Source organism: Herpailurus yagouaroundi, unplaced genomic scaffold, assembly GCF_014898765.1.
Source record: "Herpailurus yagouaroundi ecotype Mexico unplaced genomic scaffold, PumYag 100, whole genome shotgun sequence".
Lineage (NCBI taxonomy): Eukaryota > Metazoa > Chordata > Mammalia > Carnivora > Felidae > Herpailurus > Herpailurus yagouaroundi.
Window position 1 is genome coordinate 71,352,419 of NW_024412391.1, and position 5,052 is coordinate 71,357,470.

The window sequence follows — 5,052 nt, forward strand, 5'->3', positions numbered from 1 at the left end:
CATCAGAAGCTTTACCCAAACTGTGTTTGAATCTTAACACCGAAAATGGGGCAGAAACTTTGCTGTGCAGTCTCACTCATGATATTTCTGGCACTATTCAGGTCATTCCATGCCAAATAACTGCAAGAGGCCACGTTAGATTTCAGAGGTACTACCTCGTGCCAGGAAGATAAGTGAACATGATGCAGCTCTCACAGGTTAACAATAATTACAGCCATGTATTTTTCAAGCCCTCTCTTTGGTGCTCTCCTGTTTCCCGTCTATAATTTTCATTGCTCCATTCACATTGAATTAAATGCGAACTAGTACAATTTAACTTACTATTTATTTAAAAGAGCACTGGACTGTGAAAATCAAGAGACCCAGATTCAGGAACCAATTGAATCATCAACAAGCTGTGTGTCTTTGGCACGTCACCTCTGTTTTCTTACTCTTAGGGTACCCCACTGAAGAAACAGGGATGAAGTTGTATGATGTTTGAAGTCTCTTCAAGCTCAAAAATTCTAAGATCCTTTAACTTATCTCCAAACATTGGTATTCCCCAACCTTCACTCATATTATTACACTTCATGTTTTCTTTGGCTTTGAACACCCTGTTTTCTCTCCTTGCCTTTTCAAATTGTGACACTTTTTCAAGATGCAAACGACTTCAAATTTCCAACAAGCCTTTCCCGATTGCTCGTGTTCTCAATGATTTTTCTTCCCTCTTATCTCTTAGGTCATTTTCTGCGGACATTGTAATGGCCACATTTATACTATGTTAGGTTTTTTTATGTTCAGCAACAAGATTGCACGTATGTTAGTGTCCCATCTCCAGGTAGATTACTGTGCCTTCGTAGGGGAGATAATGGTTATGCTTCTTTTGTATACCCTATGGCATTTAGGAGTCTTCAGGGTGTTCATTAGTTGTTGCTTTAAGAAACACTGACTGATTGTTTAATTGATTACAGGAGGAAGCCTATATTTGTGCGATTGAAAAACCTCCACAATTAACACTCCATATTTTATCTTTTTGCACAAGATTCTTAGGCAAGATATACTGATTTTCCCATTCTATTGGTATTTGTGGTTTGGAAGGGCCTCGCATTCACTGATTTCTGTACCTTGTTGTTTCTGAGAATCAGTTTTGTTTATGGAGGAGAAAAAGGCTTTTGGTGAGACCTCTGTGTGTGTTCAAGTACTGGGAAATTATACTATCCCAGGGAATTTATTTTAGCTAAAAGATTTCTCCAAATGGCCTGAGGAATGAGAACTGGAACGTGACCCAAAAGAACCAGATTTTAGTACCATCTTTATCAGGAGATCCCGGGATGGCAAAGCTAAGGAATTATTACATCTATGTTCAGTTTTCCTATTACATACTTAATTCAGTGTTATTCTCCTGAATTACTTCACAGATTAGATGAAGATAAAACAAGCAAATTAAGACAACTAAACACCATGAAATATATAAGCAATATAAAAATGTTAAAATATTACTACTTTCAGCTCGTTTTTTTTTTCTTTAAATTTTTTTTAATGTTTATTACTGAAAGTCAGAGAGAGTCAGAGTGTGAGCAGGGGAGGGGCAGAGGGAGAGGGAGACAGAATCTGAGGCAGGCTCCAGGCTCTGAGCTGTCAACACAGAGCCCGACACAGGGCTTGAACTCACAAACCGCGAGACCATGACCTGAGCTGAAGTTGGACGCTTAACCGACTGAGCCCCCAGCTTGTTTTTTTCCTACCCTCAGTTTAACGGTGTCTCCTTTGTCAATCATACTGGTTGGGATTTTGCTCAAATTTCGTAGGGACGAATCCAAGAAAAAAATGATACATGAATCTAGGATTGCACTTTCTGCTGACAATAGAAACAGCCAGAAACAATGGATATGGGAGCCATCTAAAATGTCAGTGTGAAAATCTCTTAGAGATTAAGAAAATTATCAGTCTATTTTCTAAAGTTTTCTCCATAAAATATCTCTGATATACTGTAACTTTTATTTATGGAACATGAAATGTATGACTTTTCTATGATGGATAAATTTGCTAAACAATATAACTGACAGGAAACTATCAGAATCCTACAGGAGAACACAGGCAGCAACCTCAATTTCTTATTAGACACGCCTCCAGAGGCAAGGGAAACAAAAGCAAAAATAAACTATTGGGACCTGATCAAGATAAAAAGCTTCTGCACAGCAATGGAAACAATCAACAAAGCTAAAAGGCAGCCTACAGAATGGGAGAAGATATTTGCAAATGACATATCTGATAAAGGGTTAATATCCAAATTCCATAAAGGACTTATCAAACTCAACACCCAACAAAACAAATAGTCCAGCTAAGAAATAGAAGACATGAATAGACATTTTTCCAAAGAAGATATCCAGATGGCCGGCAGACACATGAAAAGATGCTCAACATCACTCATCCTCAAGGAAATACAAATCAAAACCACAATGAGATACCACCTCACATCTGTCAGAATGGCTAAAATTAACAGCACAGGAAACAACACATGTTGGCAAGGATGCAGAGAAAGGGGAACCCTCTTGCACTATTGGTAGGAATGCAAACTGGTGTAGCCACTTTGGAAAACATTATGGAGGTGCCTCAAAAAATTAAAAATAGAGCTACCTGAAAATCCAGCCAAGCACTGGTAGATACTTGCCCAAAGGATACAAAAATACTAACTTGAAAGGGTACATGCATCCCATTATTTATAGCAGCATTATCTACAATAGCTAAATGATGAAAAGATCCCCAAACCATCAACTGATGAATGGATAAAGAAGTGATTTGTGTGTGTGTGTATGTATACAATGTATATGTACAAAGGCGTATTCCTTTTGGCATATTACTCAGCCATTAAAAAGAATGAAACCTTGCCATTTGCAATGACATGGATAGAGCTAGAGTGTTTTATGTTAAGCAAAATAAGTCAGTCAGAGAAAGACAAATATCATATGATCTCACTCATATGTGGAATTTAAGAAACAAAACAGATGAACATAGGGGAAGGGAAAAAAGGAGAGGGAAGCAAACCATAAGAGACTCATAGTGACAGAGAACAAACTGAAGGTTGATAGAAGGGAGGTAGGCAAGGGATGGCCTAGTGGGTGATGGGTATTAAGGAGGACACTTGTTGTTTAAGCATTTGCTGTTATATGTAAGTTATGAATCAATAATTTCGACTCCTGAAACCAATATTATGTTATATGTGAACTAACCAGAATTTGAAGAAAAATTTGAAACAAACAAGCAACAATATGCTTGAAGATTGTAGCAAAGCCTATTTCTTATTAAATTCCTCAGTGTCATAGTAGATTACTAAAGTACGTCCAAGTGCCCATTGGTATGTGTTCCACTAATAATAAAGTTTCTTACTACAATAAATTATTTTATAAAGAAACTCTAAAATTTTATGGAAGACTACAACTATACAGTTCTGATAAATATTAAATAAAAAATCAACAGGTGGAGTTACTAGGAAGATGGCGGCATAGGAGGACGCTGGGCTCACCGCGCGTCCTGCTGATCACTTAGATTCCACCTACACCTGCCTAACTAACCCAGAAAACCACCAGAAGACTAGCAGAACGGAGTGTCTGGAGCCAAGCGCAGACGAGAGGCCCACAGAAGAGGGTAGGAAGGGCGGCAAGGCGGTGCACGCTCCACGGACTGGCGGGAGGGAGCCGGGGTGGAGGGGCAGCCCACTGGCCAAGCAGAGCCCCGAGTCTGGCTGGCAGAAGCGGAGGGGCGGGAGGGAGTGTGTTCCCACAGCAAGCGGGACTTAGCATCTGAGAGGTCATAAGTTAACAGCTCTGCTCAGAAAGCGGGAAGGCTGGAGGACAAAGGGAGGGAGAGTCGCTGAGCCCCAGGGTGACAGAGCTCAGTTTGTTGGGGAACAAAGGCGCTCGCCAGCGCCATCTCCCCCGCCCATCCCCCAGCCAAAATCCCAAAGGGAACCAGTTCCTGCCAGGGTACTTGCTTGCTCCCTGCAAACACCCAACGCTGTGCTTCTGCGGAGCCACCCCTCCGGCAGCGGGACTGACTCCCTCCTGCTGCCACAGGGCCCCTCCTGAAGTGGATCACCTAAGGAGAAGCGAGCTAAGCCTGCCCCTCCTGCCCCCGTGCACCTTGCCTACCCACACCAGCTAATACGCAAGATCCCCAGCTCCACAAGCCTGGCAGTGTGCAAGTAGCCCAGATGGGCCACGCCACCCCACAGTGAATCCCGCCCCTAGGAGAGGGGAAGAGAAGGTACACACCAGTCTGACTGTGGCCCCAGTGGTGGGCTGGGGACAGACATCAGGTCTGACTGCGGCCCCGCCCACCAACGCAAGTTATTCAAGACAGCACAGGGGAAGTGCCCCGCAATTCCGCACCACTCCAGGGACTATCTAAAATGACCAAATGGAAGAATTACCCGCAAAAGAATCTCTAGGAAATAACAACAGCTAATGAACTGATCAAAAAGGATTTAAATGATATAACAGAAAGTGAATTTAGAATAATAGTCATAAAATTAAGCGCTGGGCTTGAAAACAGTATAGAGGACAGCAAAGAATCTCTTGCTACAGAGATCAAGGGACTAAGGAACAGCCAGGAGGAGCTGAAAACCGCTTTAAACGACATGCAAAATAAAATGGAAACGTCCACGGCTTGGATTGAAGAGGCAGAGGAGAGAATAGGTGAACTAGAAGATGAAATTATGGAAAAAGAGGAAGCTGAGAAAAAGAGAGATAAAAAAATCCAGGAGTATGAGGGGAAAATTAGAGAAATAAGTGATACACTAAAAAGAAATAATATATGCATAATTGGTATCCCAGAGGAGGAAGAGAGAGGGAAAGGTGCTGAAGGGGTACTTGAAGAAATAATAGCTGAGAACTTCCCTGAACTGGGTAAGGAAAAAGGCTTTGAAATCCAAGAGGCACAGAGAACTCCCTTCAGACGTAACTTGAATCGGTCTTCTGCACGACATATCATAGTGAAACTGGCAAAATACAAGGATAAAGAGAAAATGCTGAAAGCAGCAAGGGGTAAACGTGCCCTCACATATAAAGGGAGACC